The sequence below is a fragment of the Poecile atricapillus genome, chromosome 3 (assembly GCF_030490865.1).
Source record: "Poecile atricapillus isolate bPoeAtr1 chromosome 3, bPoeAtr1.hap1, whole genome shotgun sequence".
NCBI lineage: Eukaryota > Metazoa > Chordata > Aves > Passeriformes > Paridae > Poecile > Poecile atricapillus.
Window position 1 is genome coordinate 75823783 of NC_081251.1, and position 20812 is coordinate 75844594.

The 20812-nt window shown below is 40.7% G+C and overlaps 1 long non-coding RNA gene across 1 annotated transcript; it reads left to right on the forward strand.

Annotated features, from left to right (window-relative positions):
- Positions 1–17342: 17342 nt before the first annotated feature.
- On the forward strand, positions 17343–19836 carry LOC131577430 (uncharacterized). The gene is made up of 3 exons (XR_009277206.1): positions 17343–17394; positions 18268–18388; positions 18625–19836. It is a non-coding gene; the product is annotated as an uncharacterized LOC131577430 (long non-coding RNA).
- The last annotated feature ends 976 nt before the right edge of the window (positions 19837–20812 follow it).

The window sequence follows — 20812 nt, forward strand, 5'->3', positions numbered from 1 at the left end:
AAATCAAAAACTGATGTACATGCAGTGTTGCTGACACAAAACCAAAGAAATGGAAGAATCTAGAAAATGAGGGCAGTGCATACCTTCCACCCACATGTCCATCCCTTACTGTTACTGCAAACCCCATGCACTTAATTAGTGGAGAGAAAACTTGCCCTTCTGCACTGTCTTCACTAGCTCCTTCTCCTTCTCCACACAAAATGCAAACAGTAGAAGACTTGCTACAGCACTGAATTGTAGCAGCAAAGGATGGTGTGCAGGAGGTAACTGGAGTGGGGGAAAACTGATGCTGCTGCGGAACCCATTTGAGACTAGGATTTATGGTCATTGATTCATGATGCTTGTGTTCATGGTATCATCATCATATAATACCCACTTGTAAGTGGACAATTAGCAAATGTGTATTGTTTAGGTGGTTATTAGCAACACTGAAGGCACCAAGATCGTTGTTTGGCAGTGAATGGTAATTTCCTAGTTCTGTTGAAAGGCAGATCAGCAAGGAGGGCCCCACTGGGCAAAGATGTTGCACTAGCAGGAGCAGAGGTGCGATGAAAGTTTCATCTCCCCAGTTAGCAGAGACCCTTGGAAGGAGAACTTAACATGATACAGTGCTAAATGGCACAGTCAGTTCCCTCCCTTCCCACACTGTCTCTGCTGTGCTTGTGTAGGACTGTCCTGGGTTGAGTTAGGGACTGTGGTAAAGTAGAATTACTAATAAAAATGCAGTTTCTCATGAATCCTCCTTTATTTGTATTTTTATTTTCCCCAAAACCATACTATGCAATGTTTGACTAAAGATTGCTTGTAATGCTAACTTCCTTTGAAAACACTTGTAAAACATCTGTTCTGTCAGTATCTGTGTCTTTCCGTGGGGCTTATCCTAGAGCAGGATGGAAGTCAGACTATGGTTTTACTTTTTATTGTTGATGGGAGAAACCAAATAAACAGTAAAATGTGGTTTTCCAAAGGGAGATCAGCATTTAAAATACTATTAGAACAAATGGAATTGCTAGATTCAACAGTGTGGACACATCTTAACATAGCATGCCTGTGATGAGTACATGCATGTAAAAAGCACATGCATTTTGGCCGCTGTATGATGCATAAAAGATGGACGTATAAAAGTTTATTATAGCTTCACATCCTAGTTTCAGGCACAAGTCCAGCTTTCAGTGCAGGTGTCATTCCTGCTGACTTTAAGGGTCCCTGCATGCACAAAGGGTGAACATGACCTTGGCTGCTCTATGGAGTGTAAGTCCAGTGTGTTGTACAAAGTGCATTGTCATGGTTCCAGTAAAATCCTGTCACATATGGGTGATTCATAACTGATGAAGGCCAAAAGACTTCTGTGCTTTTCTAGTTCTGCTTCTTATGGGGCAAAGGGAACCATATTTTCAAAGCATGAAACAGCTTTAAAACTTCAGCAAAACTCTACATCATAACAGAAATATTTTGGTTCCATCTATGGAGGAGACACTGGGCAATGTGGCTGTATACATGGTGTCTGCAGGATTGCACGCAGCTGCCAGCCCCTGGCATCGTATTTCTGTGTACTTTCTTATAAAAAAGCAGTTCCTGCACAGTTTGCAATTGGCCTTTTTAATTGTAAACTTCTGTTTACTGTTGCCGTGGGTGTTTTTCCTATTTGAACCACAGCTTAATGGCTCAGGAATCTCTCTCGCACAGGTTAAGATCTGCTTTCTTTCTATTGAATTAAAGAGATTGAAGTCCATCTGTTTCCCTTTGGTATGACACTACTGCTGCCTCTGTGAGTGAGCTCTGCTCACCCATGTGATGGTCTGGTGATCCCAGGGCTGATTTGTATTTTGTTACATCAGTGGGAAAAAGTAATTGCCCACTTAACTGTCTTCATAAATAACAGGTTATTTTCTCACAGAATTCTTTTGTTTGTAAGTTTATTTGTCTGAATTTTAAATAATATCAGGGAAGTAACTCAATTTGCTGACAGACTAATATGTTGTGAGAAAGGCTTGTCATTGGTTTTGTTCTGAACAATTTTACTGGGAAATTATTCCCAGTAAACTCCTAGTTTATGAGGGTATGAAACCAATTTGCATGCTGCCCCTGTGGTAGCCTAATTTATCTGCAGAACTATTATACAGAACTCACCAGTAGTTCTCACATTGGGAGGAAGCAGATATGAAGTAGACTTAAGTATGGTAATGGACAAGCGCTAAGGAAAATTCTGCTTCATGCCACTCTACTAATTTCCTAAATGGCATAGCTCCTTGGTACCTAAGTTTTGTCTCTTGTTTTAAAGAAATTCCTGAACTGTGGATTCAATGTTTGGAGCAGAAGCAGTGAAAAGCCTTCTATAAAACTAAAAGAAAAATAGCAAGTGAGTGTAGTATCAACTTCACTGAACTGAAAGTTAGAGGGAGTTTTAACCCTCCTCCATGTGGCCCTGTTCCAATAGTGATGACACGGTAGCAGACAATGGTATATTTGACCAATCCAATTCTGAGTAGGTGTTAGATATAATTTCTAGTGCCAGGGTGCTTTACTGAAGGACTAGTATCTATTGATATATAGGAATGTCTATAGGAAGGTTCTACCTGAACACCAGGAGCAACACAAAATTCTTGTTTATATTCTAAGGTCACAAGTAATGCACATTTTCATCTAAAGTCAGCTGGGCACCCTCAAGGTGGAAAGCAGTAAGTAGGGAAGATATATAAGAATTTATACAGGGGATTTGTTTTTTTTCTCTGTCTTTAGATAAGAACAGTGATTCATTCCCCACCTTCTAGGATATTGTACCAGTTTTGCCTGGGATAATTTTGTTCATAGGTCATGAGTATCTGTATTTTAGGTACCACAGCAGTAATAACACTGTGTTTCTCCATGCTGGCTGGAGCTCCCAGTGACAAATACTGTGCAGTGCTTGCTTTTCCCCAGGTGGGCTGTGCAGCACCGTACCTGCTCAGCACTCCCCCAGCAATCAGTGCCAGGTGGCAGCAGTGCTCAGATGGATGTCCCTGAGCAGGCTGTGTCTGCAGGAGTTGCTGTCACGTGTATCAGCTGCAGCATGGAGATCTTCTTCTATCCTCAAAGGTATCCTATGTGTAGGTAGGGGCTCCAGAAACTTGAACTTCTTCAGATTCATATACTAAAATGTCAAAGGTTTTTTAAAAAAGTAAATGGAGAAAATAAGCTCCTTCTTATTTTTTTATGCCTCTGTCATCTGATTCACAAAGTTTGCAAACATTGATTTCATGAAACCTTAGAAAAATTCCCACCCCCCCAAAGGGCATTTTTATTCCTTTCCTTGGAGCTACATGTAAAAAACTGAAAAAGCCCAACCATCCTGGAGCTCCTTTAGGGAGTAGGTAAGGCTGACTTACCTTTCAGACAAAGGAGGGAGAAGGAAATCTCTCAATTGACAAGACTTGTTGTTATCGTTCCCCTTTATAGTTACAATTTTTATTTTATTGGAAAGTTCTTTGTTTCAGAAAGCCTTTAGCTTGAGCTGTCCCAGTAATGAGTGCACAGACAGGTAAAATTTGCCTCTGAATTTCAGGTGTTGGGTAGTGAGGGCCTCCAAAAACTGCTTTCCGTCTTGTTGGCTGTCTTTAGAGTTTTTGTTTGGAGCTTTTCTTAGCTGGAGAAAATGACTGTTCAATGCTCCAGCCATTCCAAATCCTCAACAGAAGATCTGAACATGCTTAAAAATCTTTCAGCATGTTCAGTCATTATGAGTAAAAGAAATGTATCAAACCAGACACTGTATAACTTTCTTCTTTAACTGGAAGTCTAGGACTCAAAACTCTCGGAGATCAACATTGTCACTTTCTTCTCTGTAGAGTGGTTCTATGAGGTGGTGAGTCACTATATTTTAATTTCTTGCTTTTGTTTAACTGTTTGGAAAATATGCCAGTGCATTACTCCAAATAGTTACTCGTTTCAAGAGACAGAACCAACAAGTGTCCCCAAACTAGCTGTTCCTCTGAGCCACACACTAAGCCAAAGCAGAGCTGCCCATGAAAGGAGGCTCGCTGGGTGTAAAAGCTATCTGTGATGAAAAGAGCAAGCAGCGACTCCTTGCAAGACGCTGGTGTCTCGGGGAGGGAGCAGGAGGGGCTGGCGCTGCAGGCACCCGGCAGATGGCATTCTGCTGGCTGCATCTGCTGTGTGCCAGGAAGCAGGGAAGTGATGAGCACTGGGGTGTGCAGCCCTGTTACCCCACTGCCCTCACCATCCTCTCAAAATAGGAGATGTGGTGTCATTATTTGTCTGGTTTAGTGGGATACGCTGCTGGGATTGCCATCCAAGTATTGCCAGCCAAGGGGAAATAACATTAAAGGTTAAGAGCGCAGAAAATAGTCAGGTCACTTGCAATTTAATTCAGTTTGGAAAGAAAGAACAAAGTCCAGAAGTTTCCAGACTGGAGGGGGGTGGGATGTTTACAATTTCTACGGGCAAGCTCAGATTTCGGAGGGTTCTTTTTTCACTCCTTGTTGCAGTATTTGCTGCTGCTGTTTAATGATTATACTTTTATAACTAGTAAACTGCATGGAACATGTTTAGACTCTGTATACTGAAATTATAGGAATCCAGAATCAATCATTTAAGATTCAGGATGGTTGCAAAGGGATAATGACTTCTGTTTTGCTTTTTATTAATATCATACCTGTAAAGAGATAAATGCATGTACTGTACTGCCCACTGTCACTCATTGTGGAAGTTTCTAAACCTCCCCATCAATGCCAAATCTGAGTATCTCTGGCACTAAAGGCTTAGTCCTGACACTGTTCTCACAAGGCTGAGAAGTACACTAGCAAAGGATGTCAGTAGAGGGATTAAATCATGCTGAAAGCCTCTTGGGGAGACATTTCAGTTTGAGGCCTGAGGTATCAAACCTGTCTTCTTGGTGCTCTGCCTTTGAAGCCACTTTCACCTGAATTGCTCATAAAAAAGTTATCTGCCTGCCACTCTTAACAACATGATCTCTCTCCCTGATGAAGCTGGGATAACCACATAATGATAATGTAGGGGAAATGGAAATACTAGCCAAATAAATACACACTGGAATAAAACTGGAAAACATCCTCTAAGCTTCCTCCCCCAAGCTTAGAGCTGGCAGTCAGAAGAAGGTCAAGTGTGTGCTGCTCCTGTAGTCCCCAAATCTAGGCTGCACAGCTCCTACAAAAAGTCTGCAGTATAAGGCAGTATAGCAGTATCCTTATTATTGTTTATGCCTGTATTGCTGGCGTTGGCTCACTGTTGAGTTTCTATGTCCTGAGGTAGACAAGATAACCCCTTCCAATGTTTCAAGTTCAGAATACATTGCCTTTACCTAAGCTACTACCTGCTGTTTCACCTGGGAGTGTGTGTGTTTGGTCAACCAGTGGATAGTATCTTTTCCCACCTCTCTTAACAGGATGATATGGATGAGCCCTAAGAAGAGTTTGGAGAATGTAAACCACCTTTTACATATCTCACTTGGAATAGCATTTTTGAATGGGCTTGTGCACTACAGTCTCAACATACATCCTTTAGTTCTTTTCATGCAACAAAAATATTCATAGGAGCTGAGAATATAGAACACAGTCTCCCCACAGGTTTTCATTAAACACAGAAGTTCTCAAGTGATTTGTTTCAATTTGTTTAATAGTTTTGAGATAATTCTGATATCTCCTACTGATTGCACATGCAAATACCTTGGGGAATCTGCAGAAGTTGCTTTTGGATGGTGTTTCTTTAGCAATGTGTGGCGTCTACATTCCAATTTGAGACTATTGCTTATAATTTTCTCATTCTTTTGAGAGAAGTGATTACAAAGACTTAAGATGACAGTACCAACTTAGTTGGGGCCTAGCATTTTTACTTGTTGAGTTTAATGTATAACCTTGATTGCAAAACTAGTCTGAAGCAAGCTATTTTCAAGTCTTCATTTTCAGGGGGAAGGGCTAGAAAGTAGTTTTAAAATCTTAAAAATGTTTCCTTTAACCTTGTGATGCCAAACACAGGAACCCCATGCTAATGCCTTGTAACCAGAAAGGAAAATAGTCATCAACAAAAAAAATCAAGTTGTCTAGAGCATCTTTGGAAGAATGATCACAGAAAACTCTGCCTTGTGAAATAACCCAGTGAGTAGGCTGGGTTGGGTGGTAGAACTACACAAAAAGTTGTTAAATCCACAAGGATGGTATTTTTCCTTTTTGCTTCCAGCAAGTACCTTCTTGGTGTACACCATATTGACCTCCAGGTTTTGTATAAAGACTTGCTGCTATTCAGCTAGAGACATCAGCTTCAATTATTCACAGCTTAGTGTAAGATAACAGTATTTTCTTGGGTTTGGATGGCTTTTGGTTTTGGTAGAGTTTTATTCAGTATATCAATATCCCTGTGTTATGCTTTTGACAAATTCCTTAGGATCATGAAGTTTAATGTGATTTTAAAACTTGAGTGATTAATTTTTAGACTGCAGCTCAAGCACTATTACCATGGCTTAAGAACAATAAAATATTCTAAGAGAAATTTTTCTGTTTGTGCTTTTGGACAAAAGAAAAGAAGAGGAATAAATAAACATATAGAAACCACCATTTGCTCCATTAAATGAAGGAATTGAAGAGCTATGATTATGAGAGCAGTCAATTCATTCTGAATTTCTGTACTTGGTACAAAAGGTTCAAATAGACACATAAGAAAAGCTGAAATAATCCTTGCCTTGATCAGGTATTTCATATCCCACCATTTTTGATGCCAGACAACCACAGCACACCGTGATTAGATGCTACTTCCACATTAGTCTTGCAATTGGTTGGGTTTATAAAGCATGGTATGCGCTTGTTACGTAGCTGCTGGTCTTCCTTAATGCTGTTCTGCTCTGAGCAGAGAATGGGAGACAGAACCTGCCAAAATCATTAGGTCAGGGATAGACTAGTACAGGGAGGTGAAAAGATTGATGAGTACAGGGAATATGGGCACGGAGTATTTCTGATAAGAGCACGGCCACATGGATTTTTTTCACAATGAAAGGCACTAGAAACAGAGGAAGGATTTGAGGAAAAAAGTCCTGCCATTACAGTGGTAGGAATGATGCTAGCAACAGAACTCAGCATGACTTTGACAGAAGCAAGCACATCTTTGAAATCCACTGAAAGTTTATTCTCATCATTCTCACAGAGGAAACCATGACTGCTTCCCCGGCACAAACCCAGACTCGTGCTGTGTGCCTTGAGAAGAATGGCCAAGCCTTTCCCAGCTCTGGTTGTCTGTGTGTAACAGCCACCTTTGGAAAGTGCCAGGGGAGCCTTGCCTGGAAAGTACAGTGCCAGGGGTGGTGAAGTTCTAGTATTTGATGTAAATCATCAATGAATGGTGAGGATAGAGCCCTGTTGGTGGTCTGCTTCTCATCAGCTCCAGGGCAGGGCACAAACCCTCCAGATTTAGGTATCTGCCTCTGTGTTCCCATTTCTTTAATATAAAAAGCTTTACCAATGGTGATAGCTGATGGGCTTTTTAATGCACCAGCTACAGAATCAGGCTCATTTCTTAAAAAGGCTGTTAATGAATGAAGTGAATTGTTTGGCAATCCAGTCCACATGGAACCTGATTAAAAAGCAAATATCCTTGAAGGTCTGTTAGGTTGGATCTGTTGGTTCCTCGCCTGAATCAAGACCAACAGCTACTGCATAAAAATGAACTTGACCTGATTTACGCTTCATAATTCTGTAGTGACTCACTAATTAAATTTCACAATTCCAACTGCACCCCCTGGCTACTCATAAATATCTCAGAGGGTTTAAAATAATGTAGGTGTTAGTCTTTTAGAAAGATACTGTCAACCTATCTTTTAGAATCTTTATTTACTAAATTCTGGAACTATGGTGTCTGTTTCCAAATACTTGGAAAATACTTCCACAAATGATGAATGACTCATGTGTTTCATCTTTCATCTCTAGGTAACTCATGGTGACATAGTGCTTGATCTCCCTCTGTCCCTAAAATATGCTTGCTTACCCCTCATTCATGATTTATTTTTCTGCTCCTTGCACTGGTTACTTCACCTGAAAATGTCTCATTGTTAATATTTATTTCCTCACACACAGAATAAAGTGTCTCAATCTTCCACTTTCAAAGTAATGCTTGCTTTGTTATTTCTCAATGGGCCAAGTTTGTTCTCACATTATTCAGGTTTCTGTTATGTTTATTTCTCATGCTATCATCTCAGTGGGCTTAGCCTACCTTCTTTTAACTTCTTTGATAGAAATTCCTTCTGCTGCTTTTTGAAGGGCAAGCAAGGTTAGAAGAAGAGATTGGGAGTTTATAATGTGATTTTACCTCTGAGTGTGATCTTCAAAAATGCCTACCCTGTAAGTTTCCCACATAGTGTACTGGAGCCAGAAAGTGGCAGGTTTATTTGTAGTTGAGACAGTACCATATTTCTGTACTTCGTCTTTCCATCCTGTTGTTTCCCCCCATTTCCTTTCTGGAAGACATCCTGATGTTAAAATAAATTCTCATGCTCTAGGGCTTCATCAGGCTTCACACAGGGGTTAGGAATGATATTTATGCATACTGGGAGTGGTTTTCACCTTTTTATGACTCCTCAAGGACAGAAAAGAGTTGTAGATGAGAGACATCATAGGGGAGATAGTAGAGGGAGTTCTCATTTTAAGATACCTGTGTAGTGTCTCATAGTCTTATATCCCATGTGAAACTGCAGACCACATTTGCATCTGCCAGGGGAAAAAAGTATTCTTCAGGTCACTTGGCTGAGACCTGGAAATAAACTTGATTTTCTCTTAGGATAGGTATGTGGATCACCTACAAAGAATGTGTGGTTGTACCACACCTGTGGTTGCAAAGATTTGAGTTCTGTCTTCCTTCCTGCTCATAGCCTTGGAGCATGTAGACAGCTTGGTTGACTGAAGAGTCAATTGCTTTATTATAATGAAAATCATTATTCTCAACAGAAAGGGCAGTGGTGAAATTTAACAGCAGGAGGCCGCAGTAGATCAACTTGTGGTCTCTTCTAGCTTTAAACACTAGGAAATCTCCCTCCAAAACTGATGCCATTGTTACTCCATAGGTTTGCTGGCAAGGAGAGAATTTCAAGGCAAGCATCCAGCACCCACCCACAGATTGTGTTGGCTTTGAGCCTGGCAGCTTGAGTCCCTTCCAAAATGTATCCAGGATCTTCTCGTTAGGAATGCAGCATATTGCTGGTTGTGACACAGATACAGCTGAGTTTACTCCATGTCTTATCTGTAACCTTTTAAGATTTTCACATGGCTTACTCATTTGCAGAAGCTTTTGTAAACCTGAAAACAGAAAACAGCATGGGTTTTATGCAGCTACTGCTGTTTTCCCTGATTTAAGATGTTCCTAGTCTTGCCTCTGGGTATCCTTCATGTTACTTTCAAACCTCCAAGGGTCTGCTGTTGTTGCTTTCTGGCCCGCGCCCTTCATTTTTTCTGGGCAAACCTCCCTCTAGCCTGTTGATGTTGTTCCTAATTGCCCAAAGGAATCATTGCTGAGCAATGTGAGGCATTTCCTTCCCTCTTATTAAAAAGCACCAAAATAAAACTTAGTCTTTCACAGCAGTGGCTACATCTACCACATCTTAACATTGTGTTATGGCTACAGCATTTTGGACTGTTATTGTAAAGTAGCAAGGTGCTTTAGATCAGGTTTTCATTAATCATTCCTGTTCCCTGACATTAGTACACACTGCATGTACGTGCATGGAGGCTCAGTGAGCAGCCTAGTACTTCCCTGACAAAAAAAAATTGCATGTGCCAAGGTCTTGTCACTATGGCACTGTAAACACTGGGAGGAGACCACTGTGCTACTGTTTACATGGGGCAGGACTTGTTCCTAAACTCCAGTGAAGAAAAGTCAATTGAAAATGTTTTTTCAAGGTACTTAATTTCTGTCCCCTGTACTTACCACCTGCTATTATTTTTATAGAATTACTTGGGACTAACCCAAAACAGAGGTCAGTTGTGCTGGTTTGTCATAGTGCTTGAATGTGGAACAGTAGATCCTTCAAAGACTGACCAGTAAACTGGTAAATACATAGTCTAAATGAAGTCTAAAAAAAAAAAAAAAGAAGCTAGGATCAGGCAACTGCTACTTCATAGTGATACAACACAATTCTCTTCTAAATGAGAGTAAAAGCTTCAATAGAATTCTGGTGATTTTTTTGGAAAATGTTTAATGATTACTGAACACAGTCTACTCTCATCACTCTTTCAGACTCCAGGACTGTCCCTGAGGTTCTTCTGGTTTAGCAGATATAAAAACTCAGGGAAGAATTGTTGATGAAATAGATTTTGTAGTACTATTAGAAAGCTGCATGATGCTTTACAAGTCCTCAAAAATTAGCTTTCGTGGGTGTTAGCACTTTCTTGCAGTCAGATGCTTTGATTAATTACACCCTCTCTTAAAACTTCTCCATGAAAAAAAATCCCATTCTTAACAACCAGTTAGTCACTGAAGGTCAATAAACTGGAAGGAGAAGTCTTGAGATTCCTCTCACAGTAATGGCTAGTGATAATCAATCAAAAGTTAAATTTATTTTCAGAGGGAAAGTTGTGGTTGCTCTTTATGATAGAAATTCTGGATCATGAATATGCCAATAAGATTACAGAATTGTTTCATTTAGGTCAAAAAGATATCCAAGATCATCGAGTTCAACCTTTGACAGATCACCATCTTGTGAACCAGACCATGGCACTAAGTGCCATATTCATTTATTTCTTGAACACCTCCAAGGGTGGGGACTCCATGACCTTGCTGAGCAGTCCAATGTTTAATAACCACTTCCATGAAGAAATTTCTCCTGATGTACAACCTGAACCTCCCCTGACACAGCTTGAGACCTATGTACTCTCATCCTGTCAGTGGTTGTCTGAGAGAAAGATGCCAAACCTCCCTGGCTACATCCTCCTTTCAGGCAGTTGTAGAAAGTGATAGGATCCTCCCGAGCTTCCTTTTCTCCAGGCTAAACAACCCCAGCTCCCTCAGCCATTCCTCCTATGACACTCTCTAGAGCTCTTCACCAGCTCCTTTGCCCTTCTCTAGGCCTGCTCCAGCACCTCATTGTCCTCCTGAAGTGAGGTGTACACAGAACCTGAGGTGTGACCTCACCAGTGCCAAGTACAGGAGCACAATGACATCCTTGGTTCTGCTAGCCACACTATTGCTGGTACAGGCCAGGATGCCATTCTTGGCTGCCTTGGCTCATGTTCAGCTGGCTGTTGACCAGCACTTCCAGGTCCTTTTCTACCAGGCCCTTTCCAACCACACTTGCCCCTGCCTGTAGTGCTGCATAGGATTGTTGTGGCCAAAGTGTAGGACCTATCTCTTGGCCTTGTTGAACCTCATACCTCTGACCTCAGCCCAGTGATCCAGATCCTTCTGCAGATCCTACTTACCCTAAAGCAGATCAACACCTCACCCAACTTGGTTTTGGCTGAGAATTTACTGGGGCTGTACTTGATGTCCTTGTCCAGATTTTTAATAAGTATATTAAACAGGACTAAGGCCCAGTACTGAGCCCTGAATAACACCACTGGTGACCATCCGAAAATTGGATGTGGCACCATTCACCCCCACTCTCTGGGCCTGTCCATCCAGCCAGGTCTTAACCCAGCAAAGAGTGGACCTGTCCAAGCCATGGGCTATCAGGTTTTCCAGGAGAGTACCATGGGAAACAGCATCAAAATCTGCTGCAGTCCAAGTAGGCAAACATCCACAGACTCTAGGTGGGTCTTCTGTTCATAAAAGGAGATCAGGTTGGTCAGGCAAGACCTGCCTTTCCCACCTCTGTGATGTCTGGGCCTGATCCCTTATTTGTCCTGTATGTGCCATGTGAATGCATTCAGGATGATCTTTTCCATAAGCTTGGCAGGCACTGGGGTCAGGCTGAGAGGCCTGTAGTTCCCTGGATCCTCCTTACAGTCCTTCCTGTGGATGGGCATCACATTGACCAACTCCAGTTGTCAGACCTCCCTGGTAGCCAGGAACTGATGATAAATGATGGACAGTGATTTAGCAAGATCTCCCATCAGCTTCCTTGGCTAAATACCATATGGTCTTAGACTTGTGAGTGTCTAAATGGCTCAGCAGGTAACTAGCTATTTCCTTCTGGATTACAGGAGGTCTATTCTGGGATGCTGAAGTCACTCCTTTAGTGGAAATTCCATCTGCTTCTCACCAATAGCTTGGAGAGTGGAAGGCCTGGGCTGAGATTTAGTCTCAGGAGCAGGGTCATGTTTCCTTCTACTCTAGCTGGAAGGATTCTTCCAAATGAAAAATCATCCCAAAGATGTATTTTAAAAGTGTGGTTGCCCTCCCTTTCATAAAAATGATTTACAACCATTAATGCCCTAGAGGCAACCAGAAAGCTATCAGAGCACAGAGAAAGGTTTGAGCTGTGCTTGGCAGAAACATGTACCTGCACATGAAATGAGAAACCTTAAGGGGTGAGGAGTGCTCTATTGAGTCTTAAGACATTAAGAGCTCAGTTGTTAGTCTGGTCAGTCTCAAGGTGAAATGTTATTTCAGCCTCCTATTAGCAGCCTCCTGAGATATCCATTCCACTCTAGTTTTGTACCATTGCACTGATTTTGATGCTCTACCCTGCAGAGGAAGTTGCTTTGATATCTTTTTGCTCTTTATTCCTTTATTGTTACTGAAAAAGCTAATTCAGTATTGCATTGCCAGCATGCAAGCACGTGCTGCTTTTTGTTTGATACTAGGCTACTACGTTGATGCAACCTGTTATACATTAATTGTATGATTTCAATTTGCCATTGGGGACTGCTGAAGAAATAGGCAGGAGAGTTATTTGTGCCTCTTTCACAAGACTTTTGGTTCCTTCCCCATTCACAGATCTCCAGGAGCTGTCCTGGCCTCTCTTTCTTGTCCCTGGCCTCTGTGTCTTCCCTCTTTGCTTGTCCAAAGTTCCTGGCAAATTCTGCTGCCTTTAGGTGGGAGAGAAAAACACCAGTTTTAAATAATTTCTTAACTCATCCTATATGGCTGGTGTTTACTAACACACTTTAGCTGTAGGATCTTCAGTAGTGTCTGGAGTTAGCAAGATGTTTTGGTTCTATTCATTTAAATCCTCTTTTTTATCAACATGCATAGCACTTTCTGATGGAGATAAAGATGCCCTCAAAAACTTCCAGCCTATGTAAAATGGAGCACAAACAAGAGAGAAGAGCAGCATGGAAGAGGGTGAGAGGGAAGAGGGGAGAAAGGGAATGGAGGCGAGACTGGCATGTTTACTGGAAAAACTTACTCAGATGACTGATACTAGTGAGTTTTGCAGATTAATATGGATAAGTTTTAAGGCATTTTTTCTGAATGTGGCAGAGGCCACTGTTAAAGTTTCATTGAAGCTTTGTGAAAGGGAATAAGGTAGGAGGAAGAAAGAGTGAATGCATGCCAGATGGGGTTTAAGAAGAGAAATCTAGGCATAGATGGCATGAAAAGATCTTGCAAGCAGGCATGTGAGGGGAACACAAAGGGGATGGAGGGAGTGAATGGAGATGGGGGAGGGCCAGGCTGAGCAAATGGAGCAAGAGGAGGAGGATGGGCTAGTGGGAAGGGGATATGCTTGTGAAGAGACCCTGGAAAGTAAAAGTAAGGAGTTTGGCATTGGTTGAGATGGGGGGAATGGAGAGCACATGGAACCCCCTCGGGGGCTGAATGCAGGTGAAGGTGCAGAGCTTGCCAGCCTGGACAAGTTTGAGTGGGTCTGGAGGGCACTGAATCTTCTTCCTGGAGAGCCCACCTCAAACTGTGGAGACCAAGGCCTTGTTCCAATGATAGCACAGTGAGAAAGGATGATGTTTTTTAAAGGTACAGGGAAGAGGATTTATATAAGACCTTTCTGGAGAGTCCTTCATTGGACTCAGCATTGCAGCCATGATACATGGACAGTCATAAAGATATTAAAATGAAACAAGGTACCAGCTCCTAGTTAAAAAAAAATTAAAAAACATCAAGGGGGGAAATAACTAAACTTTTTTAAAAGTGGAATATTTTCCCCAGCTGAGCTCAGCTGGCCTTGGTGACCAAAACTGTGCTGGCAACACGCAGATCCTTGTCCCTCAGCCACGTACATGTTGTTTGCCATTACCATATCAAGCAAATTGTTGCTTGGGGGATTACCTTTCGATGAGTGTTGGTGTGATTCAGAGTGCGTTCAGTTTTGTGATTCACGGAGCTGCAAAGGAAAACTGATGACTGGGGGCAGGGGAAGGAGCACGACAGTAAGGCAGAAAATCAGTGTCCAGAAGGCATTTGTGACAGGCATGTTTCAGAGTTTCTAATGATATCAGATAGAGACATTTGGCAACAAATACATTTATGCTGCATGCTTTAATCTTTACTTTCTGATGATATTTTAATGTTTTACAAAAACACTATTGCTAACATATTAAAATTAGTATTTTTAGATTGCTTCCTACTCTTAGGTAGGTTCTGTTTAATCACACAGAACAAGTTAAACCAACTGTTTCAGACAGTTACTGGTTTGGGAAGGCACTCTGTTTATTGGGCTTTGTTCTGAAGCCATTATTTTTCTTCTGTTTTGCCAAATTTCTTCTTCATGTGAAAAGTTCTGGTTAAAACATGCATTCCCCTTTCCCTCAACTATTTTTTCAAAGCTAGGGTTGCTAGGAGCATAGAAGAGGCCACTGTAGATAAGCCTGTCTGGTGGTCTTTCCCTGCTTTGAGAGTTCATTCTTAGAAAGTTTGGAAGAATCCTCAAGAAATCTCAATGAAGTCAACTGTGGAACTAACAGCTCATGGGAGAGGATTTTTCCTAGTCTCATTCATTGAATTACCAGTCTAAATTCTGAAACATAGGTGAACTTCTAATTTAAAGCTTGACCTTGTTAGGCTGATTTTTAAAATAGCAGTGATTCATACAGCATGGTTACACATTGCATATTCTAAATATTTTTAATCAGTTATACAGTTTTAGCATTTCTGGAGAAGAAGCAAACTGTTTTAGTTACTAACTACACTACACTACCCTACCGTGGGCCCTCAAGTTTCTGAAAACTGATACTTTCTTCAGAAAACAACCAGGAACCATCAAGCTACACAAGTGCTTAGGTATACCTCAGCATTCAGCATTAATTATTTAGTTAGTTTAGTGTGTATAGTAGTCATTTGTACAAACACAATGTCCACATAGTCCTTAAACACACAAGAACAAAATGTTCCAAGGATTAAACATGGGCTGAAGTGACCTGTCAGCTGAGGATGCTCAGTCAATGCCTGTGCCTGGAATACGCAAATCTCTAAAAAAAACATGATCAATAATATGTACTAATGGAGCCAAAAAGACCACTTTATTGGGTTTTTATGGAAAACAGAATGCAAATAATTATGATGAAAATAAAGAAATTCAGAAAAACTATTTTTCAAGTAGACACAGCATTTCCCAAACAGCAGGACATAATGGTTTTGAAGTTACCTGCAAAGTCAGAATTACTCCCACAGTAACTTATAGTGAATAGCCTGATCAGACAATGACAGCAAGGAAGAATGAACTTATATAAATAATAAAAAATATAAAATTATAAAATAAACAATTTCTCCAGTGTATTAAGTACAAGATGCTTTCATACAGTATCTGTTCTTTTTGTCCCACATAGTTTCTTTTAAAATTATACTTATTATAAAGAACTTCAAAGAAATCCCTTTCATTATGCAGTTAATGCAGGGCTTGAAAAATGTACCTTATATTTAAAAAGCCAGTGGAGACTGTGTCTACATATGTGGGCAGTTTGGTTTGGTCTCCTGAATGGAAGGTCTAGTTGTAATTCTGCTTTCCCTGGCTTTTTAACTTTTTTTGTTGTTGCTTTGGTTTTGTTTTGTTTTGGGTTTTTTTGTTGTTGTTGTTGTTTTGTTAATTTGTTTTTGTTCATTTGTCTTTGTTTTTTTTTTTTTTGTTTTTGTTTTTTGTTTTGTTTTCAAATATTCTTGGAAGGCACTTGCTGATGAATCAGCAAAATATGACAGTCTTGTTAGCTTTTCAAGTGATTTTCCATCTGGTAGATTCATCTAATTGGAGTGGTGGGTTTGAAGTTATTTGCTGCTACTCAATTTGTGCAATTCAAATACCTGCATGAGGATTCCTAGACTGCCTCCACATCCTGTGCTGATAGAGAAATGGATCTACTCTTTGTCCCATGTAACTACATCAAATACTCACCTGCAGCATGAGGCTTAGATAGCTTCTTGCATTTTTTGCCCTTGGAAGGAAGAAAACATAATCTCAGCGAGATTCCTATAAGCTATGATCAGAGAGGCTTTGAAAACAGAAGAATTATGAAAAGTGAATAAGGCAGTCAAACAAGGGAAGGGCTGGAAGAAAAGGGCCAAAAACATGTGGTCGGGCTCTTCTCTTTGCTGTAGAAATTACCCAATCCATTGAAGTCCATGGCTTTATGCTGGCACAAAGCAGAAAAAAAACAGGTGCAAGATTTCAGGCAAAGCAAGGACACAATCTTTCATGTAGGTAAATAAGTGAATTAACATTGTTTAGCTTGGACTTCTCAACCAGAAAACTGTTTTATGGTTTAGGAAGCAAGAACTTAAAGGGTTCATTAGATAAACATATTTCTGATTGCCTGAAACTGCTGCAGGGGTGTGGTAAGATTTAAAATAACTATCTGAATGGCAAAAAACTTCCCCAGAGCTCCAAGACGACTCCACTTACTTTTCCATTACCCTTCTCTATATTTCCCTTCCTTCTGAATTTTAACAAGCCATCTGATTAATACATCTGTTTTTCTTTTTTCTTTTGTGCTTTCATACATGATATTTCTAGATCTTTTTCATTTCTTCCTACATTTATTCTTGCATTTCCTTAAAATGGAACGTAGTACACACTGATAGCTCTTTTCTCAAAGAGAAGTATCTTTGCTGAAACACAGCTGTGCTGATTTTCACGCAAGAGTAGTAGTGTGAATTAACTTTTTGTTGTTATTATTCAAAACAAGATCAGTTTCAAAAAAGCCTTTTGAAAAACTGAATCTGACACACAGCGTACACAGAAGTAGAAGCTGTAATAAATCCTGCTGGGGTCAGGCCATTTGTGTCCCAAAAAGGAGTATGGCCCAGTGTGACTGCAGCGCTGTCAGTTACGTTTGTATTGCTGCCTGAAACCCAGCTACTGGAAAAATTGAAGAAAAGCTTCAGAAGCACCTCAAACTGTATGTCAGGCTTCAGCACAGTTCATGTGGATCAAATATTTTCACTTGGCAAAGTAATGCAGTGATCTCATGAAAACTGTTAATATTAACAATGCACTAATCTCTAGGTGGGAATCTTCCTTCAACACCCAGGCCAGGCCAGATTTCTGATTACAAAGAACAAGTTCTCAATGACAAGATGGTACGTTTAACTGGGGAGGTGGGGACTTTTATACATCTTACTATGAGCAAAAAGCAATCTGAGGTTGGTGGGGATTGGGTGGGTTTCTTTGTTTTGGTTTGGGTTTTTAATAAAATAACAGGTCAGTTATTGTTGTTGTTTGAAGTTTCTAAATGTCTTCTCAGATTAAATGAAGTCATTTATGTACATTGTAACTTAACGCTTGGTAGAGTGGCCTTGCGTAGAAGACTGGCAGTTCACAGACAAGGAGGCATGGTTTGATTTCAACCTTGAGTGTGGTTTTGAAAAATTACACTTCTGTTGAATATGAGGGTTTGTTTTAAAAACCATTCAGTGTCACGTATAGCAAAGAAAAATGGCCATGGGAAGAGGGAAAACAAAGGAGAGCAGAAGTTTGTTTTCCTTAAAAAAAGCAGGACAGCAGGCACTAAGGGCAAGCCGTGCATTGTGAGCATGCTGTCGGTGGCTGAGACAGCAGGAGGCTTTTTAGGCAGGGCTGGAGCAGTGCTCTTTGGGTGGCTACCCTGCTGGAAGAGCTCGTCTGCTTGCCTTCCTGGAAAGGCAGAGCAGGCAGCCAGGTGCCCTCCGGCAGTCTGCGGCTTTCGGGATCTGCTTACTTTGCCTCTGCCTGAAGCCAGCCCCAGCCTGGACTCTGTCCTCCTACGTGCGATGGAGGAGAAAATACACAGTGATCTTGCAGGCAGAGGAACACAGGAGAGACCAGAATACATCTGTGTGGTTTTTACAATGGTCTTTTAGAACGCTTCTTAAAAAATTCCTGCATAACTTCAGGGGTAAAAAAAAGAATATTAAACTTTCGTGCTTCTTCCTCTGTAAGGCAGCATTAGTGAATGATGCTTCCCTGTTTTGCAGAGCTGTCAGGCAATGTCTTGACTATTTGTGAAGTCTGCAAAAATATTAGGTGCTATGGACCACCTGAGAATGAAGTGTTTATAGCTAAAAGGAAGACAAGTGCTCTGTTGGCATAAGGACGGTAACAAATTTAATTTAGCAAGAATTTGTTTGGGGACTGAACTGGTTTTATATTTTCTTTCCTACTTGCAAGTAAGGGTGTGTTAGCAGAGTTTATAAGTTATAAAATTTGAGAGTACATTTTCTGCACAGAGGGGAACTGGTGCAGACTTTAGTATGATTCAGAGAGCTCTGAAGTCTGTATGACTGGAAGCAGAATGAAACATAGCAGTTCAAAGTGCAATATCTCTCACCTAGGGACGAATATGAATGCTGTGTTTGAGCTCATCCGCTGGAAACAACCAAGAGGAAGGAAAGTCCTCATGGCTATGTTCATCACAAAATTACTTGGGCAGCAGTGACTCCTCCCACCCACCCAGCAGTATGATTATGATCTATCAGGCAAAATGTCTCCAAAAGAACTGGCAAATGTTTAAGCTGTCTGTAAAACATTAGCAAGAGCTGTCTGCGACTTTAGTCACCTGCACTGAGGGAAAGTTAATTCCAAGTGGAAGGGGTATAGTAAAGGGCTTGTGAGACACCAGGAAACAGAACAACTGTTATATGAAAGAACTAAAAGATTGTGCCTTGATTAGTCAAGGAAAATTGTTTGAGAAAGATGTAACTACTCTCTTTAAATGCCAAATGTCAAAAAGGTGGAAGATATATTTAAAAAAATTTGCCTGTCTAATTTTTTTTCCTACTCTGTTTAAAGGTTCCTATGGCTTCCTTTCCCCTTCATTAAAAGCCCTGCTCTATAGATCATTTACAGCTGCATTAATGTTACCATGTTATTTTAGAGCTCCATGGGGATGAAATAGTCAAAATATTAACTCCCACTAGTTTCTAAGTGAGAAACACTCCTAGTTTGCTAGGTGAGAAAAATGGTATTCAGTTTTGAGTTTGTATTGTGATATTGATGTATTGTGATAAGCCATGTACAGAGCATGTGCTGGTAAGCAGGAAAAGCCATTGGCAGCAAAAAGTTTTGCTTTTCCAATACAATTAATCAGATTTTATTTAGTGAGGCCCCATTCAGTTAAACCACAACTTAGAGTAACCACAGGTGAAAACCTCACACAGAGATTTAGCTAAATGGAAGGTTTGCAGTCTCACAAAAGAATCCTTCCTCCAGAAATAAACTCAGAGTTGCTCCTGCATTAATGGCTTGTTTTGTCTGGATGTCAATCTGTACTGAAGAAAAAAAAAAAAAAGGTAATGATAGATAATTATATCTGAGTGTGCATGAGCCATATCAGATGTAGAGATGGTCTGATTGACTTGGGTGTTGGGACTGCTGTGTGGTTTATTTTTTCTGCTCTGGGAAAATGAGGGCTTGCCAGAAGCTTTCTCAGTTTATGGGTTCTGAATTATGGGGTTTGGTTGCAACCCCATTGTTGCTTTGCTTTGAAAATTGTCAGACCCAAGGTTCAGCATTTACATCTCTGCAGACTGTATCCAGCAAGAGAGAGCTGAGCTGAGGATGTAGAGATAGCTTCAAGTGGGTTACACTGTGAGTTTCCTTCTGATTTTGTCCTAAAAGTGCAGGACATTAACAGAAATAAAGGGAAAAAAAAAAAAAATTCAAATAAACTTTTTTTTCAAAATTTTGTAGATACTGTTTTTTTCCAATTATGACGGTAGCATACAGTTCTACATTTGTTTTCTAAGTAATAAAGCAATCAATATATTTTAAAATCCCTGCCCTGTTTGCCTAGCAAGAATACAAGAATTCCCAACCTGAACAGGACTCCTGTCAGTTACACCTATGGAATCCAATTTTACTTTCTTACTAAGGAGAACACATAAAGAAATTATTTGTGCCTATTTTATTTCTGGACTGCTGGTCTTGTGTTATCATAGGAGGAGGATATGTCCTGTTTGTTCTGCTTGAACTCTTGTGGTCTGTACTCGTCTCCTAGTCATTCATTCAGAAGACACATATCCAGCAGGAGAGATGAAAAACTCCCTGTCTCTGTGGCCAAGCTGATAAGATAACGCTGCTTCATTTCTACCATCCTAAAGCCTCCTCCATAGGCAGTCCCAGGCTTCTGGTAGAGCTAGCAGTCTGTCCTTCCCCTTCTACTTTAACAGCTAACCTTTATTTGGACCCAAGGCTTGGGTAGAATCTCCCTCCTCTTTTGAGGACCAGAGCTTTTTGTGGGACCTGCACAGAAGAAGGGCAGGAAAATGTGCTTCTGTTGGAGAAAGACTTTGGAAGCAGTAAAGGGAAAGCAGGTGAAGTGCTTGTTGCAGCTGAGAAAACAGGGATGCTGCCAGCTTGAAGTATGTTTACTGAAATGTAGCAGATGTGGCAGCATGGCTCCCCAGTAAACTGGAGAGAAGAATGGATCATGCATGAGGGAGAGAAAACTGTGGTAATAACAGGAGATACTGGATGATGGCAAAGGAGATAATGGGGAATAAGCAAACAAAGCTATAAAAG